We start from the raw sequence: 14,609 nt of genomic DNA on the forward strand, positions 1-14,609 counted from the left end.
ATGTTACTCTTAATGTCACATGGGGTGTACACCATGTGTTTACACCCCTTGTGATATTATTCAAAATATCCTATAAGAATGTTACTCCTAATATTACAGGTGGGGCTCACCATGTGTGTACACCCCTGTGATATTATTTATGGTATCTGAGAAAAATGTTACTCCTAACGTCACAGGAGGTATACACCATGTTTGTACACACCCTGTGATATTATTTATAGTATCTTTGGGGGATGTTATGCCTACTTTTACAGAATGTGTACACCATCTGTGTACAACCACTGTGATATTATTCGTAATATCCTAGGGGGATGTTACTCCTAATGTCTCAGTGGGATTACACCATGTGTGTACAACCCCTGTGATATTATTCCTAATACCCTATTGGGATATTGCTCCTAATGGCACATGGAGTGTACCACATGTGTGTACAACTTCTGTAATATTATTTGTAATATTTCAGAAAGATGTGACTCCTCATGTCACAGGCAGCATACACCCTGTTATGGTATTCATTGTATCCTAGGGGAATGTTACTCCTAATGTCACAGGAGGTATAAATTATGTGTGTAAACCACCTGTGATATCATTTGTACTATCCTAGGGGAAAGTTACTTTTAAAGTCACAAATGGTGTAAAAAATATCACAGGGGGTATGCACCTGGTGATACTATTTGAAATATCCTAAAAGGAGGTTACTTCTGATGTCAGAGGTGGTGAACACCTTCTTATATTATTGGTGATATCCTACAAGTTTGTTACTCCTCATGTTACATTATTATCTGTTAAATTATTTGCAATAGTTTTGTGGAATGTTACTCCTAATATCACAGAGGGTGTACACCCTGTGAAATTATTTGTAACAGTTTCAGGGAATGTCACTCCTAATGTCACATGAGGTGTACACACAGTGATACTATTTGTAATATCCTATAGAAATGTTACTCCTCATATCACAGGGGCTGTATGCCCTGTAATATTATTCATAATATCCTAGGGAGATATTACTCCTAATATCACAGGGGTGTACACGTTTTGACATTATTTGTAATATCCTAGGAAGATATTACTCCTAATATCACAGTGGGTGTAAACCCTGTGATATTATTCATAATATCTTAGGAGGATGTTACTTTTAATATCTCACTGGGTGTACAACCTGTGATATTATTCATGATATCCTAGGGAGATGTTCCTCCTAATGTCATCAGGGGTGTACGCCCTGTGACATCATTTGAAATATTCTAGGGGGATGTTACTTTTAAAGTCACAGGGGGTTTACAACCTGTGATATTATACATAATATCTTACACAGATGTTACTCCTAATGTCACAGGGGTGTACACCCAGTGATATTATTTGGAATATCCTAGGGGGATGTTTCTCCTAATGTCAACGGGGTTTACACCTTGTGATATTATTCGTAGTATCCTAGGAGGATGTTACTTCTAATGTCACAGAAGGTGTACACTCCATGATATTATTTGTTATATCCTAGCGGGATGTTATTACTAATGCCACAATGCTTGTACACCCTGTGATATTATTTGTAATATCCTAGTGGGATGATATTCCTAATGTTGCAGCAGGTGTACACCCTGTGAAATTTTTTGTAATAGTTTTGGGAGACGTTACTTTTAATGTTACATGTAATATACACACAGTGATATTATTTGTAATAGCCTATAGAAATGTTACTCCTAATATCACTGGGGCTCTACACCCTGTAATATTATTTGTAATATCCTAGGGGAATGTTACTACTAATGTCACAGGGGGTGTACACACTGTGATATTATTCATAATATCCTAAAGTTATGTTACTACCAATGTCACAATGCTTGTACACCTTGTGATATTATATCCAATATTCTAGAGGGATGTTACTCCTAGTGTCACAGGGGGTGTACACCCTGTGATATTATCCGTAATATCCTGTGCCAATGTTACTCCTAATGTCACAGGTGGTGTACACCTTGTGATATTATTCGTAATATTCTGGAAAGATGTTACTCCTCATGTTCCAGTGTGTGTACACCCTGTGATATTATTTGTAATATCCTAGGGGGACATTCCTAATGTTCAAGATGGTGTAACTCCTGTGATATTACTCATAATATCTGAGGTAAATGTTACTCCTAATGTCACAGGGGATGTACACCACGTATGTATACCCCCTGTGATATTATTTGTAATATTCTATGGGGATGTTGTTAATATTACTGGTGGTGTTCACCATGTGTGTACACCCCCTGTGATATTTTTCATAATATCCTAGGAAGATATAACTCCTAATATCACAGTGGGTGTACCACATGTGTGTATACCCTTGATATTATTCATAATATCCAGGGCAAACATTACTTCTAATATCACAGGGGGTGTACACCTGGGGATATTTTTCATAATATTTTAGGGAAATATGGCTTCTAATATCACAGTAGGTGTACCCCATGTGTGTACACTTTGTGATAGTATTTTCGATATCCTTGGAAGCTATTACTCTTAATATCACAGTGGGTGTTCACCCTGTGATATTATTTGTATTTGACCTTGCTGGCTTTTTTAACCCACACTACAAAAGGAATGGAACAGATAATAAAATAATGAGATTAAACTGTTCTGTTATGCAACCACTGCAGGACACTTTTAATGTCACTGTTTCTCAGGCTATAGATGAAGGGGTTCAGCATGGGGGTGATGACTGTGTACAACACGGAGGCCACTGCTGCGCCCTTTCTGGGGAAGATGAAGGGAACCGCCAAGCAGATATTGAAGCCAAAAGAGCCGCAAGGTTGGACCCTCCATTAGAAATGCTTATAGAAGGACCCCTAGTATGGGGAAATCCCCTCTGGGAAACCAAGCCCCAGTACTCAGAAGAAGAAATAGAATGGGGAACCTCATGAGGACATAGTTTCCTCCCCTCAGGATGGCTGGCCACCGAAGAAGGAAAAATACTTTTGCCTGCGGCTAACCAATGGAAATTACTTAAAACCCTTCACCAAACCTTTCACTTAGGCACTGATAGCACCCATCAGATGGCCAAATTATTATTTACTGGACCAGGCCTTTTCAAAACTATCAAGCAGATAGTCCGGGCCTGTGAAGTGTGCCAAAGAAATAATCCCCTGCACTGCAGGCCATACATTTCAATCCCAGTATCTCTAACCTCCTTGTTAAGTTTGTCTCTTCCAGAATCAAAGCTGTAAAACTACAAATGTTTCTTCAAATGGAGTCCCAGATGCCATGACTAAGATCTACTGTGGACCCCTGGACCGGCCTGCTAGCCCATGCTCCAATGTTAATGACATCAAAGCCACCCCTCCCAAGGAAATCTCAACTGCACAACCCCTACTATGCCCCAATTTAGCAGGAAGCAGTTAGAGCAGTCATCAGCCAATCTCCCCAACAGCACTTGGGTTTTTCTGTTGTGAAGGGGAACTGAGAGACAGGACTAACTGGATTTCCTAGGCCAACTAAGAATCCCTAAGCCTTACCTAGTCCTCCATGCCCACACAGCATTATGGAGACAAAGGGAATTCCCACCTAATGATGAAACCCTCAGCATGGAGGAAAAATTTTATAGTAAGAGAAAAGGATCCCCGAGATGGGAAGAAAACCAAAAAAGGCAGGAGGGAAATACATGACTATGTTATTGGTGAAGGTGTCACGACATGCAAGATGATATTTAAGTAAACGGTTGTCTGACAGCTACAAGTCTCCTTTAGCAGTGAGTATGCCATTCACATCATAAGATGTCCACACAGTAAGATCCCTTCCTGGTATTATTTTAACTGCTTCAGATACTAAGACTGCTACTGCCGCCACTACCCATAAACAATGGGCCAACCCTTTGCCACTACATCAGTTTCCTTACTCAGGTATGCCATGGGTTGCAAGCTTATCCCGTAGACCTGTGTAAGGACTCCTAGAGCTATTCCTGTTTTTTCTGTGACATATAAAGAAACGTCTTGCCCTGTTGGCAAGCTTAACACTAGGGCTTGGGTTAGGGCCCTCTTTAGGGCCTGGAAAGCCGCTTTTGCTTCAGGTGTCCATCTTACTAAATGGGTATTGGTTTTTTGAGTTTCCTTAATTACTGTATACAATGGTCTGGCTGTTTTGCCGTACCTGGGAATCCATATTTGACAGAAACCTGTTATGCCAGGGAACCCTCTTAGTTGCTTTAGGGTTTTGGGATGAGGATAAGGCAGTATAGGCTGGATACATTCCTCACTGGGGGCCCTGGTGCCTTTGGATAATTGTAGCCCTAAGTATTTAACCTGCTGTGAGCAGAGCTGAGCCTTTGGTTTGGAAATCTTGTAGCCACAGGTGGTGAGGAAATTTAAGAGCACTTGGGTGGCTTGATGGCACAAGGTTTCTGAATAGGCAGCTAAAAGTAAATCATCCATGTACTGAAGGACAAGAGTGTCCAGGTATGAGAATTGGCTCAAGTCTTGGGCTAATGCCTGGCCAAATAGATGGGGGCTATCCCTGAACCCTTGGGGTAAAACAGTCCAGGTGAGTTGAGACGTTGGGTTTGAAGGATCTTCAAAGGCAAACAAGAATTGAGAGTCAGGATGTACAGGGATGCAGAAAAAGGCATCCTTAAGGTCCAGGACTATAAACCACTCTGCTTCCTCTGGTATTTGGGAGAGCAGAGTGTAAGGGTTAGGTACAGCTGGGTATAGAGGGACAACAGCCTCATTGATAATCCTGAGATCTTGCACTAACCTCCACTGTCCACTGGGTTTCTGTACTCCTAAAATTGGAGTATTGCAGGGGCTATTACATGGTTTTACTAGGCCTTGGGCTTTTACGTCCTTAGCAATCTTTTGGAGTCCTTTTTGGGTCTTGTTTCTAAGGGGGTACTGCCTTTGGTAGGAAAAGGAGGTGGAATCCTTTAGTTTAACTTGAACAGGATGGGCATTCTTTGCTTGTGCATATTGTCCTTCTGTTGCCCAGACTTCAGGATTAATTCCTTCCTCAAGCAGGGGACAACAAATGGGTGTTCCTTCTCCTCTGTTCAGGTGTATAATGGCCCCTGCTTTTGCTAGAATGTCTCTCCCTAACAAGGGAGTGGGGCTTTCAGGCATAATTACAAAAACATGTGAAAAGAGTAAAGCTCCCCAGACACAACTTAATGGCTGGGAGAAGTATCTAGTGACTGGCTGTCCTAGGACCCCTTGGATAGTGACAGATCTGGAGGACAGTTGTCTGGGACAGGAGAGTAAGACTGAGAAGGCCATGCCAATGTCCAGGAGACAGTTAACCTCCTGGCCCTCAATAGTCAAGCATACCCAGGGCTCTGTGAGGGTGGTGGCATAGCCTGGTGCTTGCCCTGTGCACCCTCAGAGTTTCTACGTATTTTGAGTAGAAAAGAGGATTGAAAAATAGAAAACAAATAAACCAACACACAGCACTGTGTCTGCATTTTGGATATAAGCAATTCACAAGTAATGGTTTCAGATTTCAGAGCAATCCACATTCAGCAATATTGTGCAGTTCTAACAAACTCAATTTTTTAATAATTATTCTATTGATTTTTGTGTTATTCACTTCTTGCTGTACACACCTGCCTTAGAGACACTAGAATGTTCCAAGAACAAGATCATCATATATAACAAATTCATAATTGCTAGAAAATACAGCCTGTCTTTTCTGAAGAAAAATATGTAATAATAACATTCTCTTCACTTTAAGAAAAAGCTTCTTCTAATTAAAAGAAATTAAGAACTCAAATGTATTATTTTATTCTAAGATTGCCACAAGTTCCCTTGATTTAGAACATTTATAAACACTGTGTAACAACTGAGACAAAGTCACCTGGAAATAAAATTATAGTTGACAATTCATAATCAGAAAATATTTCCAGGTGCCAGTTAAGTTCTAGTGATTTCATCATTATGTTCTCTGACTTTTCTCCTTCAAGAGTGTAATTGCATACTCAAGTAGGTGGGCCTCGTTTTAAAATTCATGTAAGATATAACTCCTGTCCTTAGCTTAGGCGGACTTAGAGTTTTCATAAGAAAGTTCGGCCGGACACGGTGGTTAACGCTTGTAATCCCAGCACTTTGGGAGGCTGAGATGGGTGGATTACAAGGTCAGGATATCAAGATTATCCTGAGAAACATGGTGAAACCATAACTCTATTAAAAATACAAATATTAGCTGAGCATGGCAGCATGCACCTGTCGTCCCAGGTACTCAGGAGGCTGAGACATGGCTTGAACCTGGGAGGCAGAGGCTATAGTGAGCCGAGATCACACCACTGCACTTCCACCTGGGTGACAGAGCAAGGCTCCATCTCAAAAACAGAGAGAAAGTTAAATGGACATAACTGGAGATCACTTCTAAGATAGCTGAATAGGAACAGTTCTGGTCTGCAGCTCCCAGCGAGATTGACACAGAAGATGGGTGATTTCTGCATTTCCAACTGAGGTACCTGGTTCTTCTCATTGGGACTGTTTGGACAGTGGGTGCAGGGCACAGAGGGCAAGCTGAAGTAGGGCAGGGTATCACCTTGCCCGGGAAGCACAGGGGTCAGTGGATTTCCCTTTCCTAGCCAAGGGAAGCTATGACAGACTGTATCTGAAGAAATGGTACACTCTTGACCAAATACTGCACTTTTCCCATGGTCACAGCAAATGGCAGACCAGGAGATACCCTCCCATGCCTGGCTCGGTGGGTGCCATACTCACAGAGCCTTGTTCACTGCTAGCACAGCAGTCTGAGATCAACTTGTGGGGCTGCAGCTTGACAGTGGGAGGGGCATCTGCCATTGCTGAGGCTTGAGTAGCTCACAGTGTAAACAAAGCTGCCAGGAAGCTCAAACTGGCTGGAGCCCACCACAGGTCAGCAAGGTCTACTGCCTCTCTAGATTTCACCTCTGGGGGCAGAGCATAGCAGAACAAAAGGCAGCAGACAGATTCTGCAGACTTAAACATCACTGTCTAAAGCTCTCAAGAGAGCAGTGGTTCTCTCAGCATGGCGTTCAAGCTCCAAGAATGGACATACTGCCTCCTCAAGTGGGTCCCTGACCCCCATGTAGCCTGACTGGGAGACACCTCCCAGAAGGGGCCCACAGACACCTCAAACAGGTGGATGCCCCTCTCAGATGAAGCTTCCAGAGGAAAGATCAGGCAGCAATATTTGCTGTTCTGCAGCCTCCACTGGTCATACCCAGGCAAACAGGTTCTGGAATGGATCTCCAGCAAACTCCAACAGACCTGCAGCTGAGGGGCCTGACTGTTAGATGGTAAACTAAAAAAGAGAAAGGAATAGCATCAATATCAACATCAACAAAAAGGACATCCACATGAAAACCCCATCTGTAGGTCATCAATATCAAAGACCAAAGGTAGATAAAACCCCAAAGATGGGGAGAAACCAGAGCAGAAAAGCAAAAAATTAAAAAAAATCAGAGTGCCTCTTCTCCTCCAAAGGATGGCAGCTCCTCGCCAGCAAGGGAACAAAACTGGATGGAGAATGAGCTTAACAAGTTGACAGAAGTAGGCTTCAGAAGGTCAGTAATAACAAACTTCTCTGAGCTAAAGGAGCATGTTCTAACCCATCACAAGGAAGCTAAAAACCTTGAAAAAAGGTTAGAGAAATGGCCAACTAGAATAAACAGTGTAGAAGAGACCTTAAATGACCTGATGAAGCTGAAAACCACAGCATGAGAACTTCATGATGCATGCATATCAGTGACTGAAGGTCAAATTAATGAAATAAAGTGAGAAGACCAGAGAAAAAAAGAGGGGAAAAAAAACTAACAAAGCCTCCAAGAAACATGGGACTATGTGAAAAGACCAAACCTACGTTTGATTGGTGTACCTGAAAGTGACAGGGAGAATGGAACCAAGTTAGAAAACACTCTTCGGGACATTATTCAGGAGAACTACCCTAACCTAGCAAGACAGGCCAACATTCAAATTCAGGAAATACAGAGAACACCGCAAGGATACTCCTCAAGAAGAGCAACCACAAGACACATAATCATCAGATTCACCAAGGTTGAAATGAAGGAAAAAATGTTAAGGGCAGCCAGAGAGAAGGGTTGGGTTATCCACAAAGGAAAGTCCATCAGACTAACAGCAGATCTCTCGGCAGAAACCCACAAGCCAGAAGAGAGTGGGGGCCAATATTCAACATTCTTAAAGAAAAGAATTTTCAATCCAGAATCTCATATCCAGCCAAACTAAGCTTCACAAGTGAAGGAGAAATAAAATCCTTTACCAACAAGCAAACACTAAGAGATTTTTGTCACCACCAGGCCTGCCTTACAAGAGCTCCTGAAGGAAGCACTGAACATGGAAAGGAACAACCTCTACCAGGCACTGCAAAAAAAATGCCAAACTGTAAAGATCATCGACACTATGAAGAAACTGCATTAATTAATGGACAAAATAACCAGCTAACATCATAATAACAGGAACAAATTCAAACATACCAATATTAACCTTAAATGTAAATGGGCTAAATGCCCAAATTAAAAGGTACAGACTGGAAAACTGGATAAAGAGTCAAGACCCATCAGTGTGCTATATTCAGGAGACCCATATCATGTGCAAAGATGCACATAGGCTCAAAATAAAGGGTTGGAGGAAGATCTACCAAACAAATGGAAAGCAAAAAAAAAAAAAAAGCAGGGGTTGCAATCCTAGCCTCTGTTAAAACATACTTTAAACCAACAAAGATCAAAAGAGACAAAGAAGGCCACTACATAGTGGTAAAGGGATCAATTCACCAAGAAGAGCTAACTATCCTAAATATATGTGCGCCCAATACAGGGGCACCCAGATTCATAAAGCAAGTCCTTAGAGACCTACAAAGAGACTTAGACTCCCACACAATAATAATGGGAGACTCTAACACCCCACTGACAATGTTAGATCAATGAGACAGAAGGTTAACAAAGATATCCAGGACTTGAACTCAGCTCTGGAACAAGCAAACCTAATAGACATCTATAGAACTCTCCACCCCAAATCAACAGAATATACATTCTTCTCAGCACCACATCACACTTATTCTAAAACTGACCACATAGTTGGAAGTACAACACTCCTCAGCAAATGTAAAAGAACAGAAATCATAACAAACTGTCTCTCAGACCACAGTGCAATCAAAGTAGAACTCAGGGTTAAGACACTCACTCAACACTGCACAGCTACATGGAAACTGAGCAATCTGCTCCTGAATGACTACTGGGTAAATAGCGAAATGAAGGCAGAAATAAAGATGTTCTTTAAAACCAATGAGAACAAAGACACAACATACCAGAATCTCTGGGACACATTTAAAGCAGTGTGTAGAGGGAAATTTATAGCACTAAATGCCCACAAGAGAAAAAAGGAAAGATCTAAAATCAACACCCTAACATCACAGTTAAAAGAACTAGGTGGCACATGCCTGTAATCCCAGCATTTTGGGAGGCTGAGGCAGGCGAATCACCTGAGGTCAGGAGTTTGAGACCAGACTGATCAACATGGAGATACTCTGTCTCTACTAAAAATACAAAATTAGCCTGGTATGGTGGCACATGCCTGCAATCCCAGCTACTCAGAAGGCTGAGGCAGGAGAATTGCTTGGACCCAGGAGGTGGAGGTTGTGGTGAGCCAAGATGGTGCCATTGGACTCCAGCCTCCAGCCTGGGCAACAAAAGGGAAACTCCATCTCAAAAAAAAAAAAAAAAAAAAAAAAAAAAAAAGACAACAACAACAAGAACTAGAGAAGCCAGAGCAAACAAACTTAAAAGCTAGCAGAAGGCAAAAAATAAGATCAGAGCAGAACTGAAGGAGATAAGAGAAACAAAAAACCCTTCAAAAAAAAAAAATCAGTGAATCCAGGAGCTGGTTTTTTGAAAAGATCAACAACATAGACTGCTAGCAAGACTAATGAAGAGGAAAAGAAGAAAGAATCAAATAGACACAATAAAAAATGATAAAGGTGATATCACCACCTATCCCACAGAAATAGAAACTACCATCAGAGAATACTATAAACACTTCTATGCTAATAAACTAGAAAATCCAGAAGAAATGGATAAATTCCTGGACACATACACCCTCCCAAGAGTAAACCAGGAAGAAGTTGAATCTCTGAATAGACGAATAAGAGGTTCTGAAATTGAGGCAATAATTACTAGCCTACCAACCAAAAACAAGCCAGGACCAGACAGATTCACAGCCAAATTCTACCAGAAGTATAAAGAGGAGCTGTACCATTCCTTCTGAAACTATTACAATCAATAGAAAAAGAAGGAATCCTCCCTAACTCATTTTATAAAGCCAGGATCATCCTGATACCAAAACCTGGCAGAGACACAACAAAAAAAAGAGAATTTTAGACCAATATTCCTAATGGACATCAGTGAGAAAATCCTCAGTAAAATACTGGCAAACCGAATCCAGCAGCACGTCAAAAAGCTTATCCACCACAATCAAGTCAGCTTCATCCCTGGGATGCAAGTCTGGTTCAACATACACAAATCAATAAACGTAATCCATCACATAAACAGAACCAACAATAAAAACTACATGATTATCTCAATAGATGCAGAAAAGGCCTTTGACAAAATTCAACAGACCTTCATGCTAAAAACTCTATATAAACTAGGTATTGATGGAATGTATCTCAAAATAATAAGAGCTATTTATGACAAACTCACAGCCAATATCATACTGAATGGGCAAAACCTGGAAGCATTCCCTTCGAAAACTGGCACAAGACAAGGATGTCCTCTTTCATCTTTCCTATTCAACATAGTGCTGGAATTTCTGGCTAGGGCAATCAGGCAAGAGAAAGAAATAAAGGGTACTCAATTAGGAAAAGAGGAAGTCAAATTCTCTCTGTTTGCAGATGACATGATTGTGTATTTAGAAAACCCCATTGTCTCGGCCCAAAATCTCCCTAAGCTGACAAGCAACTTCAGCAAAGTCTCAGGATACAATATTAATGTGCAAAAATCACAAGCATTCCTATATACCAATAATAGACAAACAAAGAGCCAAATCATAAGTGAACTCCCATTCACAATTGCAAGAAAGAAAATAAAATACCTAGGAATCCAAATTACAAGGAATGTGAAGGACCTCTTCAAGGAGAACTACAAACCACTGCTCATCGAAATAAAAGAGGACAGAAACAAATGGAAGAACATTCCATGCTCATGGATAGGAAGATTCAATATTGTGAAAATGGCCATATTGCCCAAAGTAATTTATAGATTCAATGCCCTCCCCATCAAGTTACCACTGACTTTCTTCACAGAATTGGAAAAAAAACTACTTTAATTTCATATGGAACCAAAAAAGAGCCCACATAGCCAAGACAATCCTAAACAAAAAGAACAAAGCTGGAGGCAGCATGCTACTACAAGGCTATAGTAACCAAAACAGCATGGTACTGGTACCAAAACAGAGATATAGACCAATGGAACAGAACAGAGGGCTCAGAAATAACACCACTCATCTACAACCATATGATCTTTGACAAACCTGACAAAACCAAGCAATGTGGAAAGAATTCCCTATTTAATAAATGGTGCTGGGAAAACTGGCTAGCCATATGTAGAAAACTGAAACTGGATCCCTTCCTTACACTGTATACAGAAATTTACTCGAGATGGATTAAAGACTTAAATGTAAGACCTAACATCATAAAAACCCTAGAAGACAACCTAGGCAATACCATTCAAGACATAGGCATGGGCAAAGACTTTGTGAGTAAAACACCAAAAGCAATGGCAACAAAAGCCAAAATAGACAAATGAGATCTAATTAAACTAAAGAGCTTCTGCATAGCAAAGGAAACTACCATCAGAGTGAACAGGCAACCTACAGAATGGGAGAAAATTTTTGCAATCTATCCATCTGACAAAGGGCTAATATCCAGAATCTACAAAGAACTTAAACAAATTTACAAGAAAGAAGCAAACCAACCATCAAAAAGTGGGCAAAGAATTTAAACAGACACTTCTCAAAAGAAGACATTTATGCAGCCAACAGACATATGAAAAAAATCTCATCATCACTTGTCATCAGAGAAATGCAAATCAAAACCACAATGCGATATCATCTTACACCAGTTAGAATGGTGATCATTAAAAAGTTAGGAAACAACAGATGCTAGAGAGGATGTGGAGAAATAGGAACACTTTTACACTGTTAGTGGGAGTGTAAATTAGTTCAACCATTGTGGAAGACAGTGTGGCAATTCCTCAAGGATCTAGAACTAGAAATACATTTGACCCAGCAATCCCATTACTGGGTATATACCCAAAGGATTAAAAATCATTCTACATAAAGACACATGCACACGAACGTTTACTGAGGCACTATTCTCAACAGCAAAGACTTGGAACCAACCCAAACGTCCATCAAGGATAGACTGGATTAAGAAAATATAAGACATACACACCATTGAATACTATGCAGCCATAAAAAAGGATGAGTTCATGTCCTTTGCAGGGACATGGATAAAGCCTGTAACCATCATTATCAGCAAACTATCACAAGGACAGAAAACCAAATACTGCAAGTTCTCACTCATAGGTGGGAGTTGAACAATGACAACACATGAACACAATGCGGGGAACATCACACACCAGGGCCTGTCAGGGGGTGGGCAGCTGGGAGAGGGATAGCATTAGGAGAAATATCTGATGTAAATGTTGAGTTAATGGGTGCAGCAAACCAACATGGCACATGTATACATATGTAATAAACCTGCAGGTTGTGGACATGTACCCTAGAACTTAAAGTATAATAAAAAAATGGACATAACCATAGGCCATCACTTACCACACCGATGTCCATAGTGTTCAATACAGCTGTCAATGATTAAATAATAATGAAGTTCTAAGAACAATTTCGGTTTACTTTTTTCTGTCTGGAGTAATGTGAAAGTGTAAAATGTGTGTCAGTCCAAGCAATAAGGTTTACCTGCCCCCGTTTCTTTCTGCCTCTATTTTTTTCCTATTAAATCTATGAAAAGTTCTTCCTTGGTTTTTGAATAATTGGATGCTGTGAATACTAATCAATAGAATCATAGGGCCCACGTCATGACATAGAAACAAACAAGCGTTGTTTTATCATCTCTAGTTCTATGGCACGTTGCTGGAAGGGATGAAAGAACAGGCAGCAAAGAATTGAGTCTCCCAGGCTGGGCATGGTGGCTCACACCTGTAATCCCAGCACTTTGAGAGGCTGAGGCACGCAGATCACCTGAGGTCTGGAGTTCAAGACCAGCCTGACCAACATGGAGAAACCCCGTCTCTACTAAAAATACAGTATTAGCTGGCCATGGTGGTGCATGCCTGTTACCCCACTTACTCAGTAGGCTGAGCAAAACAATCACTTGAACTTGGGAGGTGGAAGTTGCCATGAGCTGAGATCACACCATTGCTCTCCAGCCTGGGCAACAAGAGTGAAACTCTGTCTCAGAAAATAAAAGAATCAAGTATGTCGAAGTCACACTGATCACAGCCAATTTTTGTGAACCAAGGAAGGTTCTATTCAGTAATTAACATAGAGTTTTACTTTTGCTCTCTCCTGTGTGCCAAGCAAAATATAGACTCTGGGGAATCAGAAACAAAAGGAACTCACTTATTCCTCTCACAATACTCAGTACTTACTGAGATCAGGACAAAATAAAATGTCCTGTCTGGAATGCAGGGAAACCAGAACTTCAGGTCATGGGATATTTCCATTGAATTGTATGGAGATTAAGCTTAAAATATTATGAATGTATCTAAAATTCACTTTGTCTTTACTTTATGCATCCATCACATAGACATCATGCAGTGGGCACCCACGATAGGTTTAATTGTTGCTCACTTCCGTTGGATCAACAAGAAATGAACTCAGATGACAGTGATGAGTCTCAGAGTGAGAGGAGTGCCAGCTGGGCTTCCTTGGTTGAGTAGAGGCTCAGAAAGCTGTGAAACTCACTCATTTCCCTGCATCAGGACTTACTTTGGTCCTAGATGATTAATATTGAATATATAAGCTTAAAATATTCCTAACACCAGGATTTGTGCATGTGTTTTCTTCCCCAAGAAAGCTATAAACAGCAAAAATTTTGCTGAAAGTTTCCCTGTGTCCTCTCTCCCGTCCCCCTCCCCCGAAACTAAAAGGAATGTTAACTGCTCATTTTTCTGTGACCAGCGGACCTTATCTATGCTCCCAATTCTAATTCCTTGTAAACGTACTTTGTAGGGTCCTGTAAGCTCCTGTCTCCTTTGCCATGCCACTGCAAGGTCATAAAGTAGGTAAAACCTAAGCTGCAATTCCAGTTTTCCTCAAAATCTAAGACATGTCACAAAATAATTTACTGCCTTTGTTTCTCGCTCTGGTAACATCTTCCTACCACACCTATTTCCTGCCTTAAAGAGTTTACAAGGAAATTGTATAATTTAACTCTGGCTACCCACTGGGGACCCCTTCCACACTGTGGAAGTTTTGTACTTTCTCTCAGTTCGATAAAGTCTACAACTGTTTCTCTTTCTTGGTCCGTGTCTCTCACTCGCCATGGTCAGCTGCCACACCAGTTCTTTGGCGTCACTAGGCAAGAACCTTAGGTGTTACAAGAGGACGGGTATCTCGCCC

This window comes from Macaca fascicularis, chromosome 14 (assembly GCF_037993035.2).
Source record: "Macaca fascicularis isolate 582-1 chromosome 14, T2T-MFA8v1.1".
NCBI lineage: Eukaryota > Metazoa > Chordata > Mammalia > Primates > Cercopithecidae > Macaca > Macaca fascicularis.